At 35.7% G+C, this 14,949-nt stretch overlaps 1 protein-coding gene across 8 annotated transcripts in view; it reads right to left on the minus strand.

The window, feature by feature from the left end:
* Nucleotides 1–14,949, minus strand: part of Lrrc28 (leucine rich repeat containing 28) — a 118,577-nt gene that overhangs the window by 42,932 nt on the left and 60,696 nt on the right. The gene's annotated exons all lie outside the window — the stretch shown is intronic.

A 14,949-nucleotide genomic window follows, 5' to 3' on the forward strand; every position in this document is an offset into this window, starting at 1 on the left:
TTAGTATTAAAATATTTATACAAATTTTTCTTTTCCTGAAATGTGTATACATTTTTGGGGGAGACTCATAGATAGATAGATAGACAGACAGACAGATAAATGATAGATCAATAGCTAGAAGGAGAAAGAAAGAAACAGAAGATAAACAGGAAGTAAGAAAGAGTTCAAATAACCCCCCAAATTATCTATTCTATTGTTTCAAAAATATTTTAAGATAAATGCTAATTTATACTACTAGTTTCTTTTGTTCACTGAAAAGAATGTTTTATCTTTTTGTTTCTTCTTTATAACAGATAATCCTTTTTTTGTCTATAATGTGTACTCTGAGTAACATTTAGGCCATTCTTTTAAAGATCATGATATACAACATATTAACCATTGTTATTCTCTAATTATTTTGTTAGGAATTTTTTGTTTTATTTTTTCACAGAAATAGTGTTTTATATTATTATCTACTCCTATTATATTAAACTAAATTTTTAAAGACTATGCCAGTAAAAATATTATAAGGGCATACCGTAAACAAATTTATTCTATCAAATTGGCAACTTTGATGAAATGAACATATTTCTGCTTGCCAAACCTAGTTGAACAAATGTCACAGATATTAAAAAACTGAATTAGTAACTTTAAATTTTTCCACAAAGGAAAGCCCTGGTCCAGATGGCTTTTCTATCTATTAAATAGTTTAAAAAGAAATAATACCAATGCTTCACAAACTCTTTCAGAACTTAGGAAGATAAGCTTCCCAACTCAATCTACGAAACCAGCATTACCTTATTACTAAAGCCAAACAAAAACATCATAAGAAAGGAAGATCCCTCATACAAGGGATCAATATCCCTCATGAACATAAATACAAAAAATCCTTAAAATATTAGCAAATAAAAGCTAGATACACATAAAAATAATAGTATATAATGTACAAGTGTGACTGATGCCAGGAATAGAAGGCTGGTTTAACACTTGAAAAATTAAACAGTGCAATAATACACCCACAGAATAAGGACAAAAGCTGAATAATCTGTATAGATGAAGAAAAAGTATTTTCCAAAATTCAAAATCCAGTCAAGACAAAAACCTCTCAACAAGCTAAGAGCAAAAGTGACTTCTTAATCCACTAAGGGGCATCTACAAAACACCCAGAGCCTAGACTGTATTTAGAGGGGACAGATTGAATGCCTTCTCCCTTGGGTCAGGAGCACGGCAGCGAGGCCAACCCTTTCTACTCTCCTTAACAAGGTGTTGGAGGGTCTAGAAACTGCAATACAGAAAAAACAAAAAGAAAGTACCAAGAATGGAAAGGAGGCAGAAAAGCTTTCTTTATTCATAGTTGATGTGATCCTAAGAAAGTTCCAAGGGATTCATAACTATTAGGACTAACAAGATTTCTGGGTACAAGACATACATTACAGAATCAATTGTATTTTCTGAATATTAGGAAAAACAATTTAGAAGTGAAATTTTAAAAATAATTATAGGGAGATCTTTGGAGGTGTTGGATATCTTACGTATCTTGATTGTGCCTGTGATTGCATGATTGTATCCCAGAAGGGTGAATTTTCCTATATGTTAAAATAAAAATAAAAACAGTAACTCAAGAATTATCTTCAAAAATAAAACTATTCTGGGGCCAGGGATGTAGCTCAGTGACACTCTGCCTGCCTTGCAAGCACAAGGTCCTGTGTTCAATTCCTGGTACCAAAAAAAAAAAAAAAAAAAATATATATATATATATATATATATATATTCTTCAATGTTCAAAATAACATGTGTTGTTTATTAAAGCAAAACTTAAAAAAATTTTATATATTGATTACCTGAACTTTATAAATAAGTGCAATCGTTATTTTTGGTATAAATTCACATAAAAGAATCAGTTTCTTAACTTTTAATTTCTAATACAGTCACATATTTTTCTGTAATGTCTTTTTTCAACATAGCTCTGTGCTTCTCTCTAATGTGTCTACAATTTATTTTATCACCAATAAATTTAACATTACTGAAATCTTCCTAAATGTTTATTGCCATCTTCAAATTAACGTAGTATCACTGACATCGAGTCACGTCATAGTTGTTTTGGAGTCCTGGTAGAATCCTCTTCTTTTCAGCCAGGTCTCCTGGTTACCACACGTCTCTCCTGCTCCACTCCCCTGGAAGTAAACAGCACCCTGTATACCTTATTTCCTTAATGGCCTTGGAATAATCCTAACTTCAAAGTTGTTGAGACTGTTTATTTTTAGGGTAAATATATAATACCGTAAGACTTTTCAGCTACTCATAAGAGTATTCTGAAAATTATTTCAATATAATTATTTTCATAATAATTACTTAAGACTAAGCATGAAAATAACATTAGGGTACCAATTTCAAAAGAAAAAACACCAAGTCCCCTTTAAATCCTCATTTTGGATGATGTACACTGACCTAACCTAGAATTTAAATGGGATGGGAAGGAAGCCACCCACTCCAAGGCAAGCCAGTGACCACAGAGAGTCAATAACAAGGCTTGCTATTTTCAAACTCTGGCTTTTTCCGGTACCACTAAAAACAGCTCTAATTTAAGCTCCAAAGCACTCCTGGCTAAGAAGAACATACAAAGGGAGAAAAAATATTTCAATGCCAAATTTCATTCTCTGTATGATAAAATCACCCGCTGTGTATTCATTTGCTTTCTCTTGATGGGTCTGTACGATGTATATAATCTGTTATGCAGAAAGAGATTCAACCTATAATCCTGTCGTGGATTATGAGTTGTGCAACTGTGGGTTAGTTAATTATCTACATCATTGGCTTGTTGTAAACAAACAAACACAAAGCATCTGTAAAAAAAAGAGATGACTAGATAGAATAACACCACCTCAAGAGAATGTGAGTAGATGAAATGTACCATAAAATTAAATTCAACAATATATATCCCAGAAAAAATATTTCTTTCTAATTTTCAGTTCATCATACTATACAATATTCTAAATATAAATTCCCTTGTAATTGATGTAGTTTTAACATAGGAAGAACTACAAATACACGTGTTTATGGCTAACAGAGAAGGGCTCCCGGGAGACAGATATCTCTCAAAAGACTGGGGACTACCTTTCTCAGCCAAACGAAAAGCAACTCAGATTTAACTGAAATTGCCTATCTTGTCAGAGGCTAATGAGGCCACATACCCTTGAGTTAACCGCAGTCATCAAACAATGGCAACGTTTTAGACATTACTGGTAACAAATGGAATCAAATTCCAGATACAGTCTAAAGTCATTTAAACAACAAAAAAGCAGAACTTACATATCCTTATGAAAGAGCTTAACCTCCTTCTCTGACATGAGAATTAAAATGCTTTAACACTTTAATGTACACAGTCATGCATCACTTAGCAATCTAGATATATTCTGAGAAATGTACTATCAGGCAGTTTTGTCCTGTGGGCATCACAGAGTGCATCAAACCTACACAAACCAGAGTATAGCTGACTACACACTTAGGCTATGTGGTGTAGGCTAAAGCTTGTGCAGCGTGTCCCTGTGCTGAGTACTGCAGGCAGCTGTAACACAAAGGTAATGGTTACAATGTCACTAGCCCATAGGAAATTTTCTGCCCCCTTAACATCTTATGGGACCAGTACGCAGTGTGCCCTTGAATGAAATGTCTTTATGCAGCACATGACTATGGTTGTATTTTAAATCCAGACTGCTCACTCTGCAAATACGCAGTCTGTCCAAAAATGGCCTGATCTCTGTATGTGGTGGAAGCAAGCTCACAGACAAAATAGAGGACAAAGTAAAATTGGAGAAAATCATATTTATTAATACAAATAAACTTTGACTCTTCAGTCCTGGGATATTATTGAATATATATTTTTAAAGCAAGAATATATGAAAGTGGTGGGAAAAAGTACTGGCAGCTGTCACAAGCCAGAAATTGTGAAAAATTATTGAACAACAGATATGAAAAAGGAAATATTGGACTAGTGGAGAAAGGAGAATCCCTATAGAAAAAGATGTACTTAACTACAAAGAAAGATGGCATCAAAGCATATTGAAATCTATGGGCTTAAAAAATGATCCTGCAGGGGAGGGGATGTAGATTACCTGGCCAACATACATGAAGCCCTGAGTTTATCCCTGGCATTGCAAAACAAACAAATAGCCTAAAAAAATCCTAAAAATTCCAAGAGAGAAAACAAAACAGTAAAAGCTAAATAGCTAACCGCTGGTGCTAACAGTCTGTTGTTCACCATCAACCACTCACCCTAATGACACAGCACTGTGATCTTCATTTCTCTATCACAGAGTCCAGGTATGACAGGGAAACGTTGAGTCCAGCTTTACAACTGGGCCCGATCTGGCCGTTAAGTTTTTGTCCCCTTGCCCCAGTGATTATTCAAGGACTGAGTATGTGATCCAAGTCAGTCAGGCCGCTGAAAATGACACTGAATAACACTTCCACTGAGTGAGCCTCCACACATTCACTTGCTAGATCTAAAGGAAGCCTTAGAAATATGGAAGGATTCAGAGTACACTGTGAATGTAATTTAGCTAAACAATTTTATATAAGTAATCTAACAAAATTAGAGGTATTAGGATGAGAACTATAAAATAGAAAAACCGTCAGCACTGTATAGGATGCACCTAATTAAACAAAATGTGTGCTGTGTATGAGTAGGAATTTTTAAAGCAAATGTTAAGTTGTTGTTGTTTTTTTTTTAAAGAGAAAGCCATATCATAAGGTATAATATGGTAATATCCTGAATTAGCCCAAGAAAACTCAGGCAGATACAATGCATAGAATGAAGACTAAGTGGAGAAATAAAAATTTATTCCTGGGAAAGAGAAAGTAGAAAAAAATAGGAACATAATTATCTAGTTGAGGAATACAGGTATTTTTTTATGGTCACAAAAAGATGAGTTTAATTAGAATTAAGAATGTGAAAGTAACTAGCAGCATAATTGGAAAGTAGCAGAACTGGGAAGAGGGATAAGGAAATGAACAGGAATTCTATTACACAATATGAAGAGGAAAAGTCCAACAGAGAACATAAAACACGATGACAGAAATAAACTCAAGTATATCAGTAACAGTATACTCACTAGCAATAGGTTGACTTCCCTAGTCAAGTATGTCTAACTGGATTTAAAAACTCAGCTAGCCACGTAATTTTACATCTTTTATATACTTAATGCTTGAAGAACAAATAATATGCATATATTATAAATCATTCTAAATCATAGGGAAGGTCAGCAAAGGAAGGAAAACTCCCAACTTATATAAAAATAGAGATGTAAAATTTCATTAGGAATGTTGCAAATCAAATCAGGTAAGAATGTGATAAAGGTTTAACACAAAAGGAAATCTATAAACACAATGTAACAATATATACCAAAATAGTATTTAAAACAATCCATTCCTATAATAGTCAAAGTCAACAAAAAGAAAATTATTTACCAACAGTAAGAGTAGACAGCATAGTAAATGGTAAAAATGTTGAGGTCATTTACACTAAAATTAGGAAGACAGCGATGCCATTATCACAACCATTATTTACCATTATTTGAGAGGTTCAAGGTGATGCAATAATAAAATGAAATGAAATAAATTAGGCCTTAGATAAACAATTATCTCTGAATGACAACAATATGACTGTAGATCTAACAGAATTTTAAAAATTAGAACAATGAAATATGCAATTTGTAAAGATAGGTGGACAATAGGAAGAAAAGGTCCAAAGGGGTAGGGGAAGTGGGAGGGGAAGGGGAAAGGAAGGAAGGGAAAGAAAAAATTATAAGAAAAGGAAAAAATGGAAACAAAGTCTTTGTAAATGGGGAAGGGTGGAGGGGGTGAAGGGAGGACGGTGAATGGGGAAAAAATAAGAATCAAGATACATCATGTACAAGTACAAGTTCCCAATGAGAAATGTAAATGTACTGTATACCTAAAATGTACCAATAAAAGAATTTAAGGGAAAAAAAAAGATAGGTGGACACAAGAAATATTTAACAATGAAAACTTCTCTCCATAATCACAGTAATGTGTAAAGTCTCATTCACATTACTAAAATTATAAAATATGTAGAAATATATTAAAGAAGTTAAGCTTAAGACCTGTATTAGTAAAATTATAAAGTCTTAAAGATTTAAACCAGATCTCAAAACTAGAAAAACAGTTACTTCTAGTTAGCAAGACTCCATTTTATAAAAACCGCAACCCCTCTAAAATTAATAGGTACACAGGATTCTAATATAATCAGAATTTGAATTATTTTAAAAGGGATAACCATGATTTAAAAGACATATAATCCTTTAAAGAATTCCCTAAAAATATGAAAAAAATAAAGATACTGAGGAGTTTCAGCAAAGTAATATGGAATTGGCATAATAGGAGAAAAACATCATTGTAATAAGAATACAAATAGCTCCAAGTGCAGTAGTCCTGATACACTTAGGAAGCAGAGATCAGAACTGGGACACAGCTGTAGCAGCTGGACTCTGAGAAGCAGAGCATAAAAGAAAAAGCAGTGATAGGGAAATGAGGTGGTGGAAGTCTATGTACTCCCAGCAGAACTTGGCTTAGGGCAAGGTGAGAAAACCCCAGTGCTGCTGCAGAGTTGCCTGGCGAGCAGATAGCAGCTTTCAAGCAGCACTAGAGGACACTGGAATTCTGGCCAAGCCTGAGGAAAGAGATCTCACTAACAACCCCGACATCCAACGTAGGCACTAGAAAAAGCCTTGCCAGAGGAATCATGTCCTAGTCAGTCCTATTCTAAGCTCACATTCACCACAATCAGAACCAAGCTCTGACAAGGGAAGGCCGAGGTCAGCCGTTAAGTCTCACTCACTCTGATAAAAGAATTTGGAAAATACCCCAGGTTTGCCCCAATTAGTACGGGGTAACAAAATGTAAACTCAATCCTAAACAAGTTCCAAGTGATCAGGCAGAATTGACCACCTAGAAGGGCCAATGCCAACACTCTGCAGAGGAAGATAAAGGAACCTAGAGTCTCCCAGTGCCTACCATTAAAAGGACAAACAAGCTAGAGACACAAAAGAAACAGGACAACATGGGCCATGGACAGAGGAGGGGGAAAAATTAGTCCATAGAAACTGACTTAGAAATAGACCAGCTACTGAATTTAGCAAAGATTTTTAAAGCAAGTACAGTACTACAAACACATATAAAAACCAATAGAGAAAATGTTTAAAAATTAAACAAAAATACAGTCTTCATGAAGCAACAGAAGTCTCAGCAGAAAAGTGGAAATTATTTTCAATGAAAATTTTAGAAGTAAAATACATGAAGAAAATGAAAACTTCACTGATCTTAACAGACTACGAGTGGCAGAAGCAAAAGGCAATAAAATCGAAGAGTTACTGAATGAGGGCATGATTTCTAAACAGAAAAGTTGGAAGAGTTTCTGTCTGGGACATCAAAAGAAATAAACTATCAGGAGGAAGAACTGAGAAAGTGAAGTTGTCATAATTTGAACTGTAAAAGATCAGAAACAGCTATTGTCCTAAAAAAGACAGTGGAAAAAAATCTAGCAGAAAAGAAAACACAGGGGCTTCAGGGCTTCTCTAATGTGGATTTAAAAGTGAGCCTATATTGGGTGTGGTGGAGCACACCTGTGATCCCAGCACTGAGAGGCTGAGGCAGGAGGATTTCAAGTTGAAACTTAGTGACTCAGTAAGACCTTGTCTTAAAGTAAAAAAAATTTACAAAGGAGTTTAGGGTATAGCTCATTGTGAAGGCCCTGGGTTCAACCTTCAGTACCCAGAAACAAGAAAACACACACACACACAAAACTGAGTCTACCACTCACTTAGCTATATTACCTTATACAAATTGTCTGCTCCCTCTGGCCACATGTTCAACATCTGTACATCATTCCACAGGTAATAACTGGGTGAAGAGAGTCTGGAACACGATAATCTTTCACTAAGACAGTATTTTTGTTGTGTCCGCAGAAACGGGAGAGCACTCTGAATGTGTTACCCACAAATGACGCCTAAGGACAGAGTATCACACGTGGCTAGGAAAGTTAGAATTAAGTGAAATTTAAAATTCACTCCTCAGGGCCGGGGATTTAGCTCAGTGGTTCCACCGCCTGCCTTGCAAGTGCAAGGACTGGAGTTCAACCCCCGGTACCAAAAATAAATAAATAAATAAATAAATAAATAAATAAATAAAAATTAAAATAAAATTCACTCCTCAGTTTCATTAGCGGAGTTCCCAGTGGTCTGTAGGTGGCCACATCTGGCTAGCGGCGGTTGTCCCAAAAGCAGAGACGCAGGACTCACCATCCTCACAGAAGGTTCTAGTGGATGGCACCGCTTCAGATGCAGACAGGACGGGTAAACCAGGAAAGCCCGGACAGGCAAGTTTTCTGATTTGCTTTTAAAAGACTAGAGTGGATTTGTCAAGTACTTCTTTGATAAGAGAAATTCACTGAAAAACAAATCGATGTTCTTAAAAATACAAGTACCACAGAAAAAAGCTACTTCAACAAATTGGTCAAAGCCTCCTTCAGTGCCCACTAAGTCAGTCACTTGTCTCTGTCCACAAAGACATGGACAGTACTCTAGGCATTGAGCTCTTGGTTGCTTTGGCCCAGAAGATCTGACCAGTGCCAGGGACAGGGACCATTGTACCCATCTTTGCAGGACTGTGCATCTGCCTCTGACTGGGACACAGAGGCACACAGTATCTCGATATTTGCTGGAGGAGCTAAACTGAAAACATAGACTAAAATGTGATTAACACACTAGAGAATGATATTTGGACCTTTCGGGGAGGAAGGCTACATAAAGGCAGTGTTGCAGGTAAGTTTACCCTTTTGAGACCTTTCAATTGTTTTAAATTAAGAACAAAACAAAAAATGAGCATACATTAAGCACTTACTTCATGGGTAATATTTATGAAATGGATCATGACCCAGTCTGAGAAACCCACTGTAACTTGCCATTGCCTTCACAGAAGAGAGACAAACAGTGAACAAAGTCTATGGTGGGCCACCTGTCCAGCCATGCTGTGGTCTGAAGGTGTCCCCCAAAGTTCATGTGTTGGACACTGAATCACCAAGTTCCTCTGTCAATGGTAGCTGGAGATGGGGCCTGTGGAAGGCAGACACGGGGAATGTGGTCAGGAGGGTGGGCCTGATGGCCCTGGTGACTTCGACAGAAGAGGAGAGAGACCTGAACTGACACACTCCATCTCACCATGTGACACCCTCCTCTATGGCACACTGCAGTGAGGCCCTCACCAGATGCCCATGCCTTCCTCTTTGACTTTAGAGCCACCAGAACCAAGAGCCAAATTAACTTGTTCTTTACCAGTTAGCTTGTCCCAGGCACTCTGTTATAGTAACAGAAAGCTGACTAAGGCAGGCCACATTCTCAAACATGTACTGACTCTGTCGTGAATCTGCCTTCCCCCCTCTCGCTCCACTGTTACCACTGGTGCTAGGCACTATTATCTCTTGCTTGAGTTCCTCCAGCAGCCTCCCAGGCTGTTTTTGCTTCTCATCTAGCCCCTCCAACCCATTTTATACCTTGGCCTACACAGAGCCCAAAGCTACATTAAAATACAGTAAGTCCGATCATGTTTCTTTCTTTTTTTAAAGATCCTTTCTTTTTTTAAATTTTAATTTATTTTTAGTTTTAGTTTTTGGCACCGGGGATCGAACTTGGGACCTTGTACTTGTGAGGCAGGTGCCGAAACCACTGAACTAAATCCCCGGCCCCAACCGACCATGTTTCTTTCTTGCCCTAAACTCCTGGCATGTCAAAAAAATTTTCTTTCAGTGGTATTGAGGATTGAACCCTGAGCCTCTGCACTGAGCTACCTCCCCAACCACCCGTTTTTGAGAGTCTCAAATAAGTTGCTAAGTTCCCTAGCCTTGGCTCGAACTTCTAATCCTGCCTCAGTTCCCCAGAGTGCTGCAATTACAGGGCTACACCATCCCAAGCTGTCAGGAAAATCTTAAACATCATCTTCCAAATCACACAGCTGGCTGATCAGCCCTGGCCTGCCTCCCTCACTGACCTCCTTACAATCTAATAATCATGTCCTCCTGTCTGGTCCCCCAAATGTCAAAGTACTTCTTCCCTCAGAGCCTTTGAGTTTGTTATCACTCTGTCAGGAATGTTTCTTGCCCAATTCTTCAATATGCAGATTCATTTTTTTTTATCTGTGCTTTTGCATGCATCCGTGTGCGTGTGCGTGTGTACGTACGGGTGTGCTGGGGATTGAGTCCAGGGTCTTGCACATGCTGAGTGCGTATCTACCACTGAGCTACACACTCAGCCCACAGCCTCATTCTTGAATGTCAGGATATCAGAGATTCACTATCACATGTTCACAAAGCCCGCCCCCATTCACTCACTAGGTTCTCTACCTCTCAACTATAGCATTGCATTACAGCTATTTACCTTGGCATTTGCCACAATTTATTTTGTTAAACCATATCTGTGTCTTCCATTTCAAAATGAAGTTCTAAGAGGAGGGACTCCTGCTCTAGATATGTCTAGTACATGGTAGGTGCTTAATAAATATTCTCTAAATAAATGCATTTATTGCTAAGGAAACACAGACCAGACATGCAAACCTCATGCCTATCATTCAGATTTGCTGCTTAGTAAAACTATAACTACAATCATACCCTGCTACTGAATGGCTTTGAAACTTGTCGAATTTGGTACTTGACTCATTTTGACATGAAAATTTTGCCTGGTACTCATCATTTAGTACTTGACGCCCAAGTTAGAATTTAATTGGTGTTGATTGCCTTGTGACTCACTACCCTTCTCAGCCAAAACATCTGTTTAGTAACCCTTGTGCCTCAGAGAATGAATTATCTGTGAGACTGAGGTACCACTGTACTGTGGACTTTGGAGATGTCTCACAAATCCTTGATAAAAGAAATGTGAAATCCTAGATTGACAGAGGTTTGTTTCATATGGAACACAGCTTGAGTTTTCCTCAATATCTTGTCTCAGCAAATGTAAGTGATAGCAATATCCTTTTTTATAATTTTAAGTTTCATTAATATGTCTGCAGTGCATAATGATTACATGCATCATAGGGAGTTGACACATGTGCATAACACGTCTTAATTCTTTCTATGGCCCTCCCCTCCTTTCCCTACATCTCTTGGCCCCCTTCCCATCTGCAAAAGATCTAGATTATTCACAGACCAGCTGCCCACATGTTAAACAGACTCAGACTTTTATGCATTTTAAATTGTATGTGGCTTGCTATAATATATTCAGAGAAATAAACATAGTGTGTGTAACTTTCAGAGTTGACTGCAAAATAATGTAACTAAATTTTCAGCAAGCATTTTGGAAGTTATGGGAGCAAATAGATTTATCCGTCAAGGTCATAAGCCAGCAAAGCAATGGTATGTTTTCATTTGCATTTTTGAAATTCCTATTTTGGAACTGCCTTGATATAGAATTATTACATAGATTCTTGGGATCAAATCCACTCTAAAAATTATAAGGATCTGGATTTGCCACCACTAATTTTATTAAGAACATGCCTCAAACTCTGGGGGCAAGTCCAAAAGAAAAGAAATACACACACACACACACACGCACACACACACAAACACAAGATTGATACCCTTAGGATTATATACTCAATCACTGCTCAGAATCATTTTATAACAATCATTTCTTGTATTTGGAATTATTTAGAAAATCTATAAGGAGATATTATTTAAACTTAAAAAATCATTGATTTTTTTTTTTTTTTTTTTTTTTTGGTACCAGGGATCAAACTCGGGTCCTTGCACTTGCGCAGCAGGTGGCAAAACCACTGAGCTAAATCCCCGGCCAAAAATCATTGAATCTTGTAAATCTGTTTCTAAAAGTAATTAAAGTAAACAAAGATTTGGCTTTATGAGTTTGGAATCTAGGTATATTTGCTTAACTATTACATCATTTTCCTATTTAGAAGGTACAACCAAACCCATGCAGTTTAAAAAAACAAATCCAAGGCTTAACTGATCTGTTTGATGGGTTGGAACTAGTTTTTATTTCATTTGCATCATAATCCAATAAGACTGAGAGGGCGATATTTGTGGGGCACAAATAGCACCAGTGTGCTTCTCCTGCCTTCACTCTTTTATGTTCACTTGTGTGCATGCTCTGGTATAATAGTAAGTGTATAACGTACTTCAAAGGAACCATGAGGAATTATGGGTATAGCTCAGCAACAGAGCATTTGCATGGTATGCACAAGGCCCTGGGTTCAATCCTCAATACTGCAAAAAGAAAAAAGAAAAGAAAGGCTCCATGAGTTTAGTAGATGTTGAGACACTTGCTTTGGAAACCGTCCCCTGATTATATTGGCTCTGAGATAATGGTCTATAAATTTAAGTGAGAACAAATGATTAACATTTTGAATATTCTTAGTATTACTTAGGGCCTGCTGGTACAGAATACAACTGTTCATAATCACAAGGAGCATGTTATACATTCATAACTTGGAATGTGTGGCAGGTTATATTTAATAAAATGATTACAACTGAGAATAAAATTTCAGAAAGTACACTGAAAAACCTATTGTGTATGTATAATATAAACAATATACTTTAAGTTCAAAAATCTAACAATTAAGAAGTCCTCTTAACAAGAGTACCTATTATATTTACGGAAGATAATTAAATATCATTTGGGAGCTTTAAAAACAAATGCTTCTAAATATATGACATCTGAGAAGCACAAAAGAAACTGATTTGATTTAAATATTTATGTCTAGTTGTCAAGCTTGCCAAATAATTCCCAACAGAATTTTTTAAGTGTTAAAGATACTATTTCACAAAAGAAAATCACCTTATTTTGACATTTTACCTGGCACTTTGTGTGATTGAAGTATGCACTAGAATCTGTCAGTATTCTTCAAAATAATGTATCTCTTGGGTGTTTGTTGAATATCTAACCAAAGAATCAATTTGGTATTTGAGGTACCCAACAATATACCTCTGAGAATATTGGAGAAGACAAAAGTAGTAAGAAAGTGTTCTTGCTAACTGACAATTATAACTATCTGCTAGAGAGAAGAGAGAAGAAAGAATATAGGTCTTCTTCAGATACATTCTTTGATTTTTAAAAGCATTTATTCTAAAACTTAGCATCTTTGTTATTTTGCCTGCATTTGTACATGGATTTCTACTTGGAAAAACTCTTTATCTTCCTCCTTCTGAAAGATTCATGGAGACCACATGCACAGATTTTCATTTCATGTTTTATTTTAGTGGTTGTCTATTTCACAGAGTTCTTCTAAGTAGGTTTTTTGTCTCTTTATTGAGGTAACACAAAGGAGTTTTCAGGTTTTGACTTGAATGAAATCACTAGGTGTCCATTGTTGGTAGAAAACTATTATAATCAGAGCTTTAAGAAATGCCACAGCATCACAGTCCAGAATAAAATTATTTTATTACTTTGCAGAGAATGACTAAAAGCCGTCCATATTTTATTTTATGAAAAGAATGATATTATGATGACAACTGCTTTCATCTTACTTTCTAAACTCAAAACAGGAAGAAACTTTAAAAGAGAAAATATTTAGTATACATACATTTCATAGTACCAAACTGATTCATCCCAGATTATTTCTTTGAAATTCCCACAAGAAAAACAACTACCCTGAAGAAGAGAAAGTAGATGATGACCCCCATTGATAGAATATTTAAAAACACTGAAGAGACATATGATGTACAATACACAAACCATGTGGTTAAAAACTCCTTTAATTAAAAGAATGCTACATTAAAGTAAAGATAACTCTAATTTCTAAATACATACCCTTTGTAAGAAACACTAAGAAACTCACATTATCAATATCTACCTGAAAATTTTTGCATTAGAGGTTTCTGAATTTGCATTTTCAAAAAAAATTTATTAGTATATGTTTGTGGTGCATATTAAATGCATTTGTTATGGGGAATTGGTACATATACATATCACATCTTGATCCTTTTCACTTCCCCTTGAATTGGCATATTTTGTCTATCAATAGCAATACACAAGCAAAAAGTCTCTAGATTTGCTATTTATCATTCAGTGTTATGAAGGTAACTATCAGAAGAATTTAAATAAAAAGTACTCAGATGTGATTAATATCAAGTATAGAAATGCAATTGGGCACAGAAATATGTCAACTATGAGAATTTCTTATGAGGCTTAAGGTTTTATTTCTATAACCAAGGATTACTTTCATAAAAATAATAATTAAAATAATTATGTGCTCATATGGTAGTATCTCATCTTACAGTTTAGGATTCCTTAGGAAAGGAAATGCAAATTCTAAACACCTGTTACTTTTCAAAATTAATTTATTAGTTGTATTTATTTTATTTTTTTAGTTGTATTTATTTTATGTAATAATGATGATCACATAGAATCTGTATTTTGGTTCACTGAAATCCAATGCAACAGAAAACACAAATTTAATAAATGTGTATATACAGTGCTATATAAAATCTACATTGCTGCGATGTAGATATATATTCATTACAAAATGAAAAGGAAATTTCAAAGTTAATACAGTTTGTCAAATATAAATATCACAGAAAATTGTATTGCACCTCTGAGAACATATATAAAAATATATTTCTTTAAGTTTTTGTTTTATTCTCCGGTCTTTGCAAAAAAACTCAAAGAGGATGACTGCTTTGCTGTGAGCCAGTCAATACATAACCAATACATACTCTAGTCCAAAATCTTTTATTGTGCTTTGTAAATCTTTCATTGTGTGTTGGACTAACAAATCTTCCAAACACTACTCAATAACAGGAAGTAGCAAAACAGTGGAATGAGAAGAACAATAAAAACTTGGACGCACATAAAGAATGGCAGACAGTTAAATGTAAACAGAAATGCTTTAGGTGCAAAGAAAATTTCCAAAAATATTAACATTGCCCAAGTTAATTTTATGCACTACTCATCA

The sequence above is a fragment of the Heterocephalus glaber genome, unplaced genomic scaffold (genome assembly GCF_053883595.1).
Source record: "Heterocephalus glaber isolate CG9 unplaced genomic scaffold, H.glaber_assembly_v1.0 deba00001531, whole genome shotgun sequence".
NCBI lineage: Eukaryota > Metazoa > Chordata > Mammalia > Rodentia > Bathyergidae > Heterocephalus > Heterocephalus glaber.